This window comes from Triticum dicoccoides, chromosome 4B, assembly GCF_002162155.2.
Source record: "Triticum dicoccoides isolate Atlit2015 ecotype Zavitan chromosome 4B, WEW_v2.0, whole genome shotgun sequence".
In the NCBI taxonomy this organism is placed as follows: Eukaryota; Viridiplantae; Streptophyta; class Magnoliopsida; order Poales; family Poaceae; genus Triticum; species Triticum dicoccoides.
In genome coordinates, this window is record NC_041387.1 from 56,899,015 (window position 1) to 56,916,631 (window position 17,617).

The window sequence follows — 17,617 nt, forward strand, 5'->3', positions numbered from 1 at the left end:
GGGGGTATCCGGACAGCCGGACTGTATACATTGTCCGGACTATAGAAGCGTCAAGGTACAAGACTCAAGACTTCGGCTCGTGTCCGGATGGGACTCTCCTTTGCGTGGAAGATAAGCTTGGCGATCCGGATATTATGTTTCCTTCCTTGTAACCGACTCCATGTAAACCCTAGCTCTCCAGTGTCTATATAAACCAGAGAGGATGGTCCTTAGAAGGCCGATCACAATTACAATCATACCATCATAGGCTAGCTCTTAGGGTTTAGCCTCTATGATCTCGTGGTAGATCTACTCTTGTACTACCCATATCTTCAATATTAATCAAGCAGGAAGTAAGGTTTTACCTCCATTGAGAGGGCCCAAACCTGGGTAAACATTGTGTCCCTTGCTTCATGTTACCATCAGCCTAAGACACACAGATCGGGACCCCCTACCCGAGATCCACCGGTTTTGACACCGACACCTCCCACGGATTGATAAACCTTAGGTCATCCACTTGAGGGAAATTTGCTACTATCCTACAAACCTGTGCACTTGCAGGCCCAACAACGTCTACAAGAAGAAGGTTGTGTAGTAGACATCAAGATCTTTTCTGGCGCCGTTGCTGGGGAGGCTAGGTAAACGGCACTCACACCCCGTCAACTAAGCTCTTTTTTGGCGCCGTTGCCGGGGAGGTGAGTGCTGGAAGGTATATCTTTAGATCTTGCAATCGAATCTTTTTGTTTCTTGTTTTATCACTAGTTTAGTCTATAAAATAAAACTACAAACAAATGGAATTGAGTTTGTCTCATACGCTTCATCTTTTTAATATCTTTCGTGAGAATGATGGAAAGGAAAATTGTGCTCAAGTGCTAGAAGAAGAAATCTATACAATGTTTTGCACTAAATCTTTGAATGATGAGCATGATTGCAATGTTGTTAGTATGAATTCTTTGAATACCCATGATGCTAATGATATGCAAAGCCACAAGCTTGGGGATGCTATGTTTGATGAATATGATATTTTTTGTCCCCCAAGTTTTGATGAGAATATTTATTATGATGATAGCATGCCTCCTATTTATGATGATTATATTGATGAAAGTGGGTTTGGAAAAGTGTCAACTTTAGGTAGTATTGATCCCACTATTTCAGAGGATATTGAATCTTATTATGATGAATATGAAAGCGGATTTGGAGAGGTCATGACTTTATTTCATGATGAATCCACTATTTTGGAAGAGGTTCCAATTGATTATGAGAACAAATTTGCTATCTATGATGATTATTGTGATGACTTGTATGCTATTAATAATAATGATAACCATGAAACTTGTCATCATGATTTTAGTTTTCAATTGGATTATGCTTCACATGATAATTATTTTGTTGAGTTTGCTCCCACTACCATTCCGAATGAGAAGAATTTTGCTTATGTGGAGAGTAGTAAATTTTCTATGCTTGTAGATCATGAAAAGAATGCTTTAGGTGCTGGTTATATTCTTGAATTCATTCATGATGCTACTAAAAATTATTATGAGAGAGGAACATATGCTTGTAGGAATTGCAATAATATCAAGTTTCCTCTCTATGTGCTTAAAATTTTGAAGTTATGCTTGTTTTACCTTCCTATGCTAGTTGATTATTGTTCCCATAAGTTGTTTGCTCACAAAATCCCTATGCATAGGAAGTGGGTTAGACTTAAATGTGCTAGTAATATTCTTCATGATGCTCCCTTTATGTTTCAATTCTTATCTCTTATGTGAGCATCATTGTCATCATCATGCCTAGCAAAAAAGGCATTAAAGAAAAGTGCTTGTTGGAAGGCAACCCAACTTTATTTTTGTTTCTTGTTTTTTGTTCCTGTTTAGTAATAAATAATTCATCTAGCCTCTGGTTAGATGTGGTTTCATGTTTTAATTAGTGTTTGTGCCAAGTAGAACCTTTGGAAAGACTTGGGTGAAGTCTTTATGATCATGCTGTAAAAAACAGAAACTTTAGCGCTCACGAGAATAGCTGCCATTTTTTACTGGAGAGTGATTCTAGGTTGATTATTTTTTCAGTGATTAATAGACAAATTCCTCAGGTCCACCAATTTATTTCAGAATTTTTGGAGTTCCATAAGTATATGTTTGATACTACAGATTGTTCTGTTTTTGACAGATTCTGTTTTCATTGTGTTGTTTGCTTATTTTGATGAATCTATGGCTAAGGGTATGAAGCATAGAGAAGTTGGAATACAGTAGGTTTAACACCAATATGAATTTAGAATGAGTTCATTATAGTACCTTAAAGTGGTGATTTATTTTCTTATACTAACGGAGCTTACGAGTTTTGTTTTGAGTTTTGTGTGGTTGAAGTTTTCAAGTTTTGGGTAAAGATTCGATGGACTATGGAATAAGTAGTGGCAAGAGACTAAGCTTGGTGATGTCCAAGGCACCCCAAGGTAATATTCAAGGACAGCCAAGCAACTAAGCTTGGGGATGCCCTCGAAGGCATCCCCTTTTTCGTCCTCGTTCATCGGTAACTTTACTTGGACCTATATTTTTATTCACCATGTATGTGTTTTGCTTGGAGCATCATTTTATTTTGTTACTATTTGCTTGATGTTATTTAGAATAATTTTTTGCATCTATATTTCCAATAAAAATGTCAAGGATAGCCTTTACCATGCTTATTTTGCTAGTATACATGTTGCTGTTTGAAAATAGAAAGTTTACCGCTGTTGCAAAAATTACCTAGAAAAGTCAGAGAGTGATATAATGTTGAATATTTTTGAATAATGTGATCTGATAAATCTTTTACAGCCTAGTATTTTTCTTTTAATTTTTGGAGTTAGGGAAGTATGATGAATCTTGCATTCTTTATAGACTATACTGTTTTGGCAGATTGCTGTTATGTTTGCATTGTTAGCATATGCTTGCTTGTTTAATGATTCTATTTTAGGATAGAAGTATTAATATGCAGAGACATTTAGTATTCAATGTTGAATAATAATCTTATTGATTTGTTACAATAGAAAATGATAAGGTTTTGCATTGTTTTATACTAACTTATCTCACGAGTTCTTGTTGAGTTTGGTGTGGATGAAGCTTTCGAGATTTAGGAAACCGTGACATGAAAGGAATTAAGGAGACACAAAAGTTCATGCTGGGATGCCCAAGGCACCCCAAGATAATATTCCAAGAAGTCTCAAGCATCTAAGCTTGGGGATGCCCCGGTAGGCATGGCACCTTTCTTTTTCAACAATTAACGGTTAGTATCGGTTGAACGGTTTTTGCTTCTTCACATGAGTTGTGCTATCCTTGCAATGTCATTTTATTTTGTTTGTTTGCTGCTTGAATAAAATATCAAGATCTGAAATTCTTTAATGAGATAGAGTCTTCACATAGTACATAATTATTTAGCTACTCATTAATCTTCACTTATATCTTTCTGGAGTAGTTTTTCATTTACTCGTGTGCTTCACTTATATCCTATGAGTAAATGGTTGAATGAGTTGAATGTCATAAATCTGAAATCATATATGTTTCATTTGCTTATCCCATGGGGAGTAATGACTTCACATCTAAAAAGTAGAGGTAGTAAATTTATTGAAGGTTAGCAAGCATTGTATTGGTCATTTGAACAATTTATGAAAGAATATTTAAGGAAGAGAGATTTCACATATAAATATACTATCTTAGACATCTTTTATAATTGTGAGCACTCATTAAGTATGACATGATAAAGAGTTAATGTTGGACAAGGAAGACAACGTAATGGGTTATGTTTTCTCACATCTTAGTTAAAGTATATTGTCATGGATCATTCAAACATGTTGAGCTTGACTTTCCCCCCTCATGCTAGCCAAATTCCTTGCACCAAGTAGAGATACTACTTGTGCTTCCAAATATCCTTAAACCCATTTTTTGCCATGAGAGTCCACCATACCTACCTATGGATTGAGTAAGATCCTTCAAGTAAGTTGTCATCGGTGCAAGCAATAAAAATTGCTCTCTAAATATGCATGACTTTTTAGTGCGGAGAAAATAAGCTTTGTACGGTCTTGTTATGGAAGTAATAAAAGCGACGGACTGCATAATAAAGGTCCATATACAAGGGGCAATATAAAGTGACGTTCTTTCGCATTAAGATTTTGTGTATCCAACCCTAAAAGCGCATGACAACCTCTACTTCCCTCTGCGAAGGGCCTATCTTTTACTTTATGCAAGAGTCAAGGTGATCTTCACCTTTCCCTTTTTCATTTTATCCTTTGGCAAGCACTTTGTGTTAAGGTGATCCTGATATATATATCCAATTGGATGTAAGTTAGAATGAACTATTATTGTTGACATCACCCAAAGGTGAATACATTTGGAGGCAACACTATAAGCCCCTATCTTTCTCAGTGTCCGATTAAGACTCCATAACCACAAGTATTGCGTGAGTGTTAGCAATTGTAGAAGACTATAAGATAGTTGAGTATGTGAAGTTTGCTAAATCAAAGCTCTGACATAGACCCTTCCTGAAAATAAGATAAATTGCAATTGTTTGATGGCTAAGAATGAAGTTTGCTAGTTTTCAAGAAAGTTTATAGTCCATGCTTTAACATGTGAATAGCTTGTTGCCTTATCATGAAAAGTTGAAATACTGTCATGACATATAAACATGCTAGAAAAGGTGATTGAAATTATCATTGATCAAAATTGTGCACCTGCTAGCATTCACACTTCATAAATTCTTTCTTTTATCATTTACCTACTCGAGGACGAGCAGGAATTAAGCTTGGGGATGCTGATAGGTCTCCAACGTATCTATAATTAATGAAACATGCATGCTATTATACTATCTGTTTTGAATGATTATTGGCTTTATTATACACTTTTATATTACTTTTGGGACTAACCTATTAACCGAAGGCCCAGCCCATATTGTTGTTTTATTGCCTGTTTCAGTATTTTGAAGAAAAGGAATATCAAACGGAGTCCAAACAAAATGAAACCTTCGGCAGCGTGATTTTTGGGAAGAATATGATCCGGGAGACTTGGAGTTCACGTCAGAAGATCCTCGAGGAGGCCAGGAGACAGCTGGGCGCGCCCACCCCCTGGGCGCGCCCCCCTGTCTCGTGGGCCCCTCGAGCACCCCCCGACCGACTTCTTTCGCCTATATAGTCCCACGTACCCTAAAAACATCAACGGAGAAGATAGATCGAGAGTTCCACCGCCACAAGCCTATGTAGCCACCAAAAGTCAAACGGGGCCCTGTTCCGGCACCCTGCCGGAGAGGGGAATCCCTCACCAGTGGCCATCTTCATCATCCTGGCGCTCTCCATGACGAGGAGGGAGTAGTTCACCCTCGAGGATGAGGGTATGTACCAGTAGCTATGTGTTTGATCTCTCTCTGTCTCGTGTTCTCTCTCGTGTTCCCTCTACGGCATGATCTTTATGTATCCCGAGCTTTGCTATTATAGTTGGATCTTATGATGTTTCTCCCCCTCTACTCTCTTGTGATGAATTGAGTTTTCCCTTTGAAGTTATCTTATCGGATTGAGTCTTTAATGATTTGAGAACACTTGATGTATGTCTTGTCGTGCTTATCTGTGGTGACAATGGGATATCATGTGCCACTTGATGTATGTTTTGGTGACCAACTTGCGGGTTCCGCCCATGAACCTATGCATAGGGGTTGGCACACGTTTTTGTCTTGACTCTCCGGTAGAAACTTTGGGGCACTCTTTGAAGTACTTTGTGTTGGTTGAATAGATGAATCTAAGATTGTGTGATGCTTATCGTATAATCATGCCCACGGATACTTGAGGTGACAATGGAGTATCTAGGTGACATTAGGGTTTTGGTTGATTTGTGTCTGAAGGTGTTATTCTAGTATGAACTCTATGATAGATTGAGCGGAAAGAATAGCTTCATGTTATTTTACTACGAACTCTTGAATAGATAGAACAGAAAGGATAACTTTGAGGTGGTTTCATACCCTACCATAATCTCTTCGTTTGTTCTCCGCTATTAGTGGCTTTGGAGTGACTCTTTGTTGCATGTTGAGGGATTGTTATATGATCTATCTATGTTATTATTGTTGAGAGAACTTGCACTAGTAAAAGTATGAACCTTAGGCCTTGTTTCCTATCATTGCAATACTGTTTACGCTCACTTTTGTCATTAGTTACCTTGCTGTTTTTATAATTTCAGATTACAAATACTCATATCTACTATCCATATTGCACTTGTATCACCATCTCTTCGCCGAACTAGTGCACCTATAAAAATTACCATTGTATTGGGTGTGTTGGGGACACAAGAGACTCTTTGTTATTTGGTTGCAGGGTTGTTTGAGAGAGACCATCTTCATCCTACGCCTCCCACGGATTGATAAACCTTAGGTCATCCACTTGAGGGAAATTTGCTACTGTCCTACAAACCTGTGCACTTGTAGGCCCAACAACGTCTACAAGAAGAAGGTTGTGTAGTAGACATCAATTTCCCTTACGCATCCCAATGAACTCCTATTACTCATTGTGATGATGATAATCCTAAAAAGGTATCCCTCCCAAATGATGTTGCTCCTATTACTCATTGTGATGATGATAATTGCTATACTATTGGTGCTATCCATACTATTAATGATCAGAGTGATTTTTCTTATGATATGCAAAGGTCCAAGCTTGGGGATGCTATATTTGATGATAATGACATGTTTGAGAATTTGTTTGCTGCAATTAATGTTTGTGCCAAGCATGGGGATGCTATGTTTCATGAAGATGATATTTTTAGTCTTCCACGTTTTGATATGCAAATTTATTATGATGATAGCATGCCTCCTACTTATGATGATTATATTGATGAAAGTGGGTTTTGGAAGAGTGTCAACTTTAGGAAGTAATGATCCCACTATTTTGGAGGGTGCTGAATCTTATTGTGACAATTATGAAAGTGGATTTGGAGAGGTCATGACTTTATTTAGTAATGATTCCACTATCTTGGAAGAGGTTTCAATTGATTATGATGAGAACAAAGTTGCTACTTATGATGATTATTGTGATGATACTTATGTTATAAAAAGTAGTGATGATTATATTTATAAAACTTGTCATGATTATGATTACCCTTTTTCTAAACATTACTCTTTTAATGTGGAAACAATTTATAGTATTCGAGTTTCTTATGATACTCCCACTATTCCAAATGAGAATTTTGCTTATGTGGAGAGTAGTAAATTTTCTATGCTTGTAGATCATGAAAAGAATGCTTTATGTGATAGTTATATTGTTGAATTTATTCATGATGCTACTGAAAATTATTATGAGGGAGGAATATATGCTTGTAGGAATTGCAATAATATCAAGTTTCCTCTCTATGTGTTGAAAATCTTGTGAAGTTATGCTTGTTTTGCTTTCCTATGATAGTTGATTCTTGTTCCCATAAGTTGTTTGCTCACAAAATACCTATGAATAGGAAGTGGGTTATACTTAAATGTGCTTGTAATATGCTTCATGATGCTCCCATTATGTTTCAATTCTTATCTTTTATGTGAGCATCATTGAAACCATCACGCCTAGCTAAAAAGGCATTAAAGAAAAGCGCTTGTTGGGAGACAACCCAGTATTTACCCTTACTGTTTGTGTGTGTTCACATGATTATGCTACTGTAGTAATCATGTTTTATAGATTTTGTTTCAATAAAGTGCCAAGTAAGACCTTTGGGATAGCTTATGGTGATGGTTGTGTTGATCCTGCTGAAAATCCGAAACATTTGCACCCGGTAAATTAGTTTTGATAATTCACAGAAACGTGATTTTGATCTGGTTCTTTTTTCTCTAGATTGGTACACAAATTTCTCAGGCTTTCCTAATTTGGATGGAGTTTTGGAGTTACAAAAGTATTCAAGAGTTACAGATTACTACAGACTGTTCTGTTTTTGGCAGATTCTGTTTTATATGTGTTGTTTGCTTATTTGGCTGAATCTGTGAGTAGTATCGGAGGGTAAGAACCATAGAGAAGTTGGAATACAGTAGATATTACACCAATATGAATTTAGAATGAGTTCACAACAGTACCAAAAGTGGTGATTTATTTTCTTATACTAACGGAGCTTATGAGATTTTCTGTTGAGTTTTGTGCTGTGAAGTTTTCAAGTTTTGGGTGAAGTTTCGATGGATTACGGAATAAGGAGTGGCAAGAGCCTAAGCTTGGGGATGCCCAAGGCATCCCAAGGTAATATTCAAGGACAACCAAGAGCCTAAGCTTGGGGATGCCCCGTATGGCATCCCCTCTTTCGTCTTTGCTCATTGGTAACTTTACTTGGAGCTATATTTTTATTCACCACATGATATGCGTTTTGCTAGGAGTGTCATTTTTTTATTTTATTTTTTATTGCTGTTAGAATAATATCCTAAGATCTGAAATTCTTAAATGTTAGAGAGTCTTCACATAGTTACATAATTATTCGACTACTCATTGATCTTCACTTATATCTTTCGGAGTAGTTTGTCATTTGCTAGTGCTTCACTTATATCTTATTAGAGCACGATGGTGGTTTTATTTTGAAGAAATTGATGAAATCTCATGCTTCACTTATATTATTTTGAGAGTCTTAAACAGCATGGTAATTTTCTTAGGTTATAATTTTAATCCTAATATGATGGGCATCCAAGAGGGATATAATAAAAACTTTCATATGAAGTGCATTGAATACTATGAGAAGTTTGATTCTTTATGATTGTTTTGAGATATGAAGATGGTGATATTAGACTCATGCTAGTAGAGCAGTTGTGAATTTGAGAGATACTTGTGTTAAAGTTTGTGATTCCCGTAGCATGCACGTATGGTGAACCGTTATGTGATGAACTTGGAGCATGATTTATTTATTGATTGTCTTCCTTATGAGTGGCGGTCAGGGATGAGCGATTGTCTTTTCTTACCAATCTATTCCCCTAGGAGCATGCGTGTAGTACTTTGTTTTGATGATTAATAGATTTTTGCAATAAGTATGTGAGTTCTTTATGACCAATGTTGAGTCAATGGATTATACGCACTCTCACCCTTCCACCATTGCTAGCCTCTCTTGTGTCACGCAATTTTCGCCGATACCATACACCCACCATATACCTTCCTCAAAACAACCAACATACCTACCTATTATGGCATTTCCATAGCCATTCCGAGATATATTGCCATGCAACTTTCCACCGTTCCATTTATTATGACACGCTTCATCATTGTCATATTGCTTTGCATGATCATGTAGTTGACATTTTATTTGTGGCAAAGCCACCATTCATAACTCTTTCATACATGTCACTCTTGATTCATTGCACATCCCGGTACGCCGCCGGAGGCATTCACATAGAGTCATATTTTGTTCTAAGTATCGAGTTGTAATTCTTGAGTTGTAAGTAAATAAAAGTGTGATGATCATCATTATTAGAGCATTGTCCCAGTGAGGAAAGGATGATGGAGACTATGATTCCCCCACAAGTCGGGATGAGACTCCGGACGAAAAAAAGAGGCCAAAAAAATAGAATGCCCAAAAAAACAAAAAAACAAAAAAAATGAGAGAAAAAGAGAGAAGGGGCAATGCTACTATCCCTTTACCACACTTGTGCTTCAAAGTAGCACCATGATCTTCGTGATAGAGAGTCTCCTATGTTGTCACTTTCATATACTAGTGGGAATTTTTCATTATAGAACTTGGCTTGTATATTCCAATGATGGGCTTCCTTGAATTTCCCTAGGTCTTCATGAGCAAGCAAGCTGGATGCACACCAACGTATTTCCTTTTTGAGATTTCATAAACTTATAACTCTAGTGCATCCGTCGCATGGCAATCCCTACTCACTCACATTGATATCTATTGATGGGCATCTCCATAGTCTGTTGATACGCCTAGTTGATGTGAGACTATCTTCTCCTTTTTTTTCTTCTCCACAACCACCATATTCTATTCCACTTTAGTGCTATATCCATGGCTCATGCTCATGTATTGCATGAAAATTGAAAGAGTTTGAAAACATCAAAAGTATGAAACAATTGATTGGCTTGTCATCGGGGTTGTGCATGATTTAAATATTTTGTGTGATGAAGATAGAGCATAGCCAGACTATATGATTTTATAGGGATAGCTTTCTTTGGCCATGTTATTTTGAGAAGACATGATTGTTTTATTAGTATGCTTGAAGTATTATCGTTTTCTGTCAATATTAAACTTTTGTTTTGAATCTTATGGATCTGAATATTCTTCCCCCAATAAACAAGATTACATTGATAAATATTTTAGGTAGCATTCCACATAAAAAACTCTGTTTTTATCATTTACCTACTCGAGGACGAGCAGGAATTAAGCTTGGGGATGCTTGATACGTCTCCAACGTATCTATAATTTTTGATGTATTCATGCCATATTTATAATATTTTTATATGATTTGGTTAGAACTAACCCGGACTGACACTGTTTTCAGCAGAACTACCGTGGTGTTGTTTTTGTGCAGAAATAAAAGTTATCGGAATGCGCTGAAAATCAACAGAGAATATTTTTGGAAAATATAAAAAATACTGGAACGAAAAGTTATAGGAGGGGAGTCCTGAGGGCCCCACGAGGGTGGAGGTTGCGCCCCTGCCTCGTGGACTCCATGTGGTGCCCCTGATGTGAGACCGACGCCAACTCCTCCTATAAATCCCCAAACTTCCAAAAAGAAACCTCGATCGGGAGTTCCGCCGCCGCAAGCCTCTGTAGCCACCAAAAACCAATCAAGACCCTGTTCCGGCACCCTGCCGGAGGGGGCAACCATCACCGGTGGCCATCTTCATCATCCCGACACTCTCCATGACGAGGAGGGAGTAGTTCACCCTCGGGGCTAAGGGTATGTACCAGTAGCTATGTGTTTAATCTCTCTCTCTCTCTCTCATGTTCTTGATATGGCACGATCTTGATGTACCGCGAGCTTTGCTATTATAGTTGGATCATATGATGTTTCTCCCCCTCTATTCTCTTGTAATGGATTGAGTTTTCCCTTTGAAGTTATCTTATCGGATTGAGTCTTTAAGGATTTGAGAACACTTGATGTATGTCTGGCATGTGCTTATCTGTGGTGACAATGGGATATTCACGTGATTTACTTGATGCATGTTTTGCTGATCAACTTGCGGGTTCAGTGACCTTGTGAACTTATGCATAGGGGTTTGCACATGTTTTCATCTTGACTCTCCGGTAGAAACTTTGGTGCACTCTTTGAAGTTCTTTGTGCTGGTTGAATAGATGAATCTGAGATTGTGTGATGCATATTGTATAATCATACCCGCGGATACTTGTGGTGACATTGGAGTATCTAGGTGACATTAGGGTTTTGGTTGATGTGTGTCTTAAGGTGTTATTTTACTATGATCTCTAGGGTTGTTTGTGACACTTATAGGAATAGCCCAATGGATTGATCGGAAAGAATAACTTTGAGGTGGTTTCGTACCCTACAATAATATCTTCGTATGTTCTCCGCTATTAGTGACTTTGGAGTGACTCTTTGTTGCACGTTGAGGGATTGTTATATGATCTAATTATGTTATCATTATTGAGAGAACTTGCACTAGTGAAAGTATGAACCCTAGGCCTTGTTTCGAAGCATTGCAATACCGTTTTCACTCACTTTTACCACTTGCTACCGTGCTGTTTTTATATTTTTCAGATTACAAAAACCTATATCTACCATCCATATTACGCTCGTATCACCATCTCTTTGCCGAACTAGTGCACCTATACAATTTACCATTGTATTGGGTGTGTTGGGGACATAGGAGACTCTTTGTTATTTGGTTGCAGGGTTGTTTGAGAGAGACCATCTTCATCCTACGCCTCCCACAGATTGATAAACCTTAGGTCATCCACTTGAGGGAAATTTGCTACTGTCCTACAAACCTATGCACTTGGAGGCCCAACAATGTCTACAAGAAGAAGGTTGTGTAGTAGACATCACCCAAATGTTCGTTGTGTCATTGTTGCTTTCCTATTATCTGACCTGGCCAATGATAGTGTGTTAATTTGGTTGAGGTTGCTAAATATGAGAAGGCAAACTCTGAAAATAGCAAGGCAGCCACATTGTTTCTTTCCAATAAATCTAGGCCAGGTAATATGGCAATAACTCTTGATTAATCTATCTGATTCCCCTCCTAATTTATGTTATGATGCAGTGGTCGAGACACTCTCTACTGTCAATAATGCAAGCCTGCCAAAATAGCCATCTGAATCTGTTCAGTTTCCTCTGTCTCGAATGCAATGGAAAAAATGTATGTTTGTGAACCAATTACTAGTTGAAGCAATGATGGAAATGGTGGAGGAATCAGAGGTGCACATTCGTGCGTAACAACAACCGATCAATGTTTTCAGAGACAGTGTAGCAAAGCAGCAAGAACTTGCCCACATGCTTATGGGCGTCATCCGCGCAGAGGTTGCAGATTGTGACGTTGTAGATCGTTAGGTTCTGTTCATTTATTTGCACTGGAATCAATCTTTGATTGCCCAATGGATATAATTTCCTATAATATATGCTGGATGTGCAATGTTTTTTCCTGTATGCCGTACCTTTGCTTAGCGCGCCTCGCATTCTAGCTAAATGGTCACTAGGAAGCTAAAAAAGCAATGAAATTATCAGTTAGCACGAACAGTTTTGGGCCCTATATGAAGGAAGCAGCCCACAGGCCTTAATGAGCTTCCCTAATGGGCTCGCAGGGGCCAAAACTCTCATAGGCCTTTGATTGATCGGTTTTGGTCCTATGCATAATTGCTCGTCGTAATGGGCTCAAATCATCTAATTGGGCCTATAGAAATGTTCGGACTTTGAGTGGGCCCATTAAGTTAATGGGCCATTACCAGACCGAAAGTTAATGGTCGGCCCTGTTACCTCCTGGGTCGCTAACAAGCCAACATCGAAGCGGGCAATAGGTGGGCCCATTTGATTTCACGGGCTGTTAACAGGCCGATACTAAGGTCGGGCTACATATGGCCCAACTATACTGCCTTTAGCAGGCCAAAAGAGACAGTGGGCTTGTACTGGACCATAAAGAGCATGGGCCGCTAAGAGGCCGAAAGTGTTGGAAATATGCCCTAGCGGCAATAATAAAATGATGATTATTATATTTCCTTGTTCATGATAATTGTCTATTATTCATGCTATAATTGTGTTATCCATAAATCGTAATACATGTGTGAATACATAGACCACAACATGTCCCTAGTGAGCTTCTAGTTGACTAGCTCGTTGATCAACTGATAGTCATGGTTTCCGGACTATGGACATTGGATGTTATTGATAACGGGATCACCTCATTAGGAGAATGATGTGATGGAGAAGACCCAATCCTAAGCATAGCACAAGATCGTGTAGTTCGTTTGCTAGAGCTTTTCCAATGTCAAGTATCCTTTCCTTAGACCATGAGATCGTGTAACTCCCGGATACCGTAGGAGTGCATTGGGTGTACCAAACGTCACAATGTAACTGGGTGACTATAAAGGTATACTACTGGTATCCCCGAAAGTATCTATTGGGTTGATACGGATCAAGACTAGGATTTGTCACTCCGTATGACGGAGAGGTATCTCTGGGCCCACTCGGTAATGCATCATCATAATGAGCTCAATGTGACCAAGTGTTTGGTCACGGGATCATGCATTACAGTACGAGTAAAGTGACTTGCCGGTAACGAGATTGAACGAGGTATTGGGATACCGACGATCGAATCTCGGGCAAGTAACGTACCGATTAACAAAGGGAATTGTATACGGGGTTACTCGAATCCTCGACATCGTGGTTCATCCGATGAGATCATCATGGAACATGTAGGAGCCAACATGGGTATCCAGATCCCGTTGTTGGTTATTGACCAGAGAGTCGTCTCGGTCATGTCTGCATGTCTCCCGAACCCGTAGGGTCTACACACTTAAGGTTCAGTGACGCTAGGGTTGTAGAGATATTAGTATGCGGAAACCCGAAAGTTGTTCGGAGTCTCGGATGAGATCACGGACGTCATGAGGAGTTCCGGAATGGTCCGGAGGAAAAGAATTGTATATAGGAAGTCCAGTTTCGGCCATCGGGAAAGTTTTGGGGGTCACCGGTATTGTACCGGCACCACCGGAAGGGTCCAGGAGGTCCACCGGGTGGGGCCACCTATCCCGGAGGGCCCCATGGGCTGAAGTGGGGAAGGGAACCAGCCCCTGGTGGGCTGTTGCGCCCCCCTTGGGCCTCCCCCTGCGCCTAGGGTTGGAAACCCTAGGGGTGGGGGGCGCCCCACTTGGCTTGGGGGGCAAGCCACCCCCCTTGCCCCCCCCCCTTTGAGATCCAATCTCTAGGGGACGGCGCCCCCCCAGGGCCCCTATATAAAGAGGGGGGAGGGAGGTCTGCGCACCCATGCTCCTGGCGCCTCCCTCTCCCTCCGCAACACCTCTCCCTCTCGTAGAGCTTGGCGAAGCCCTGCCGAGATCGCCGCTACTTCCACCACCACGCCTTTGTGCTGCTGGATCTCCATCAACCTCTCCTTCCCCCTTGCTGGATCAAGAAGGAGGAGACGTCTTCCCAACCGTACGTGTGTTGAATGCGGAGGTGCCGTCCGTTCGGCGCTAGGATCTCTGGTGATTTGGATCACGACGAGTACGACTCCCTCAACCCCGTTCTCTTGAACACTTCCGCTCGTGATCTACAAGGGTATGTAGATGCACTCCTCTCTCTCGTTGCTAGATGAACTCCATAGATTGATCTTGGTGAAGTGTAAAAAATATATATTTTCTGCAACGTTCCCCAACAGTGGCATCATGAGCTAGGTCTATGAGTAGTTTCTTTGCACGAGTAGAACACAAACTTGTTGTGGGCGTATATGTTGTCAATTTTCTTGCCACTATTAGTCTTATTTTGCTTCGGCGGCATCGTGGGATGAAGCGGCCCAGACCGACCTTACACATACGCTTACGTGAGACAGGTTCCACCGACTGACATGCACTAGTTGCATAAGGTGGCTAGCGGGTGTCTGTCTCTCCCACTTTGGTCGGACCAGATTCGATGAAAAGGGTCCTTATGAAGGGTAAATAGAAATTGGCATATCACGTTGTGGCTTTCATGTAGGTAAGAAAACGTTCTTCCTAGAACCCTATTGCAGCCACGTAAAACATGCAACAACAATTAGAGGACGTCTAACTTGTTTTTGCAGCATATGCCTTGTGATGTGATATGGCCAAAAGTTGTGATGAATGATATATATGTGATGTATGAGATCATGTTCTTGTAATAGGAATCACGACTTGCATGTCGATGAGTATGACAATCGATAGGAGCCATAGGAGTTGTCTTAATTATTGTATGACCTGCGTGTCAATGATTAAACACCATGTAATTACTTTACTTTATTGCTAAACCGTTAGCCATAGTAGTAGAAGTAATAGTTGGCGAGCAACTTCATGGAGACACGATGATGGAGATCATGATGATGGAGATCATGGTGTCATGCTGGTGACGAAGATGATCATGGCGCCCCGAAGATGCAGATCAAAGGAGCTATATGATATTGGCCATATCATGTCACTATTTGATTGCATGTGATGTTTATCATGTTTTTTGCATCTTATTTTCTTAGAATGACGGTAGTAAATAAGATGATCCCTCATAATAATTTCAAGAAAGTGTTCCCCCTAACTGTGCGCTGTTGCGAAAGTTCGTTGTTTCGAAGCACCACGTGATGATCGGGTGTGATAGATTCCAATGTCCACATACAACGGGTGTAAGACAGATTTACACATGCAAAACACTTAGGTTAACTTGACGAGCCTAGCATGTACAGACATGGCCTCGGAACACAAGAGACCGAAAGGTCGAACATGAGTCATATGGAAGATACGATCAACATGGAGATGTTCACCGATGATGACTAGTCCGTCTCACGTGATGATCGGACACAACCTAGTTGACTCGGATCATGTATCACTTAGATGACTAGAGGGATGTCTAATTTGAGTGGGAGTTCATTAAATAATTTGATTAGATGAACTTAATTATCATGAACTTAGTCTAAAAACCTTTGCAAAAATTTCTTATAGATCAAATGGCCAACGCTCATGTTAACCTCAACTTCAACGCGTTCCTAGAGAAAACCAAGCTGAAAGATGATGGCAGCAACTATACGGACTGGGTACGGAACCTGAGGATCATCCTCATAGCTGCCAAGAAAGCATATGTCCTAGAAGGACCGCTAGGTGAAGCACCCATCCCAGAGAACCAAGACATTATGAACGCTTGGCAGTCATGTGTTGATGATTACTCCCTCGTTCAGTGCGGCATGCTTTATAGCTTAGAACTGAGGCTCCAAAAGCGTTTTGAGCAACACAGAGCATATGAGATGTTCAAGGAGCTGAAAATGGTTTTCCAAGCTCATGCCCGGGTCGAGAGATATGAAGTCTCCGACAAGTTCTACAGTTGTAAGATGGAGGAAAATAGTTCTGTCAGTGAGCACATACTCAAAATGTCTGGGTTGCACAACCGCTTGTCCCAGCTGGACATTAAACTCCCGGACGAGGCGGTCATTGACAGAATCCTTCAGTCGCTCCCACCTAGCTACAAGAGCTTTGTGATGAACTACAATATGCAGGGTATGGTGGAAACTATTCCTGAAGTATTTTCAATGCTGAAATTAGCGGAGGTGGAAATCAAAAAGGAACATCAAGTGTTAATGGTCAATAAAACCACTAAGTTCAAGAAGGGCAAGGGTAAGAAGAACTTCAAGAAGGACGGCAAGGAAGTTTTTGCGCCCCGTAAACCAGTTGCCGGGAAGAAGCCAAAGAATGGACCCAAGCCTGAGACTGAGTGCTTTTATTGCAAAGGGAAGGGTCACTGGAAGCGGAACCGCCCCAAATACTTAGCGGACAAGAAGGCCGGCAACACTAAAGGTATATGTGATATACATGTAATTGATGTGTACCTTACCAGTACTCGTAGTAGCTCCTGGGTATTTGATACCGGTGCGGTTGCTCATATTTGTAACTCAAAGCAGGAGCTGTGGAATAAGCGGAGACTGGCGAAGGACGAGGTGACGATGTGCGTCGGGAATAGTTCCAAGGTCGATGTGATCGTCGTCGGCACGCTACTACATTTACCTACGGGGTTAGTTTTAAACCTCAATAATTGTTATTTAGTGCCAGCTTTGAGCATGAACATTGTATCCGGATCTCGTTTAATACGAGATGGCAACTCATTTAAATCCGAGAATAATGGTTGTTCTATTTATATGAGAGATATGTTTTATGGTCATGCCCCGCTGGTCAATGGTTTATTCTTAATGAATCTCGAACGTGATGTTACACATGTTCATAGTGTGAATACCAAAAGATGTAAGGTTGATAATGATAGTCCCACATACTTGTGGCACTGTCGCCTTGGTCACATTGGTGTCAAGCGCATGAAGAAGCTCCATCCTGATGGACTTTTAGAGTCTCTCGATTATGAATCATTTGACACATGCGAACCATGCCTCATGGGCAAAATGACCAAGACTCCGTTCTCCGGAACAATGGAGCGAGCAACCAACTTATTGGAAATCATACATACTGATGTGTGCGGTCCAATGAGCATTGAGGCTCGCGGAGGCTATCGTTATGTTCTCACTCTCACTGATGACTTAAGT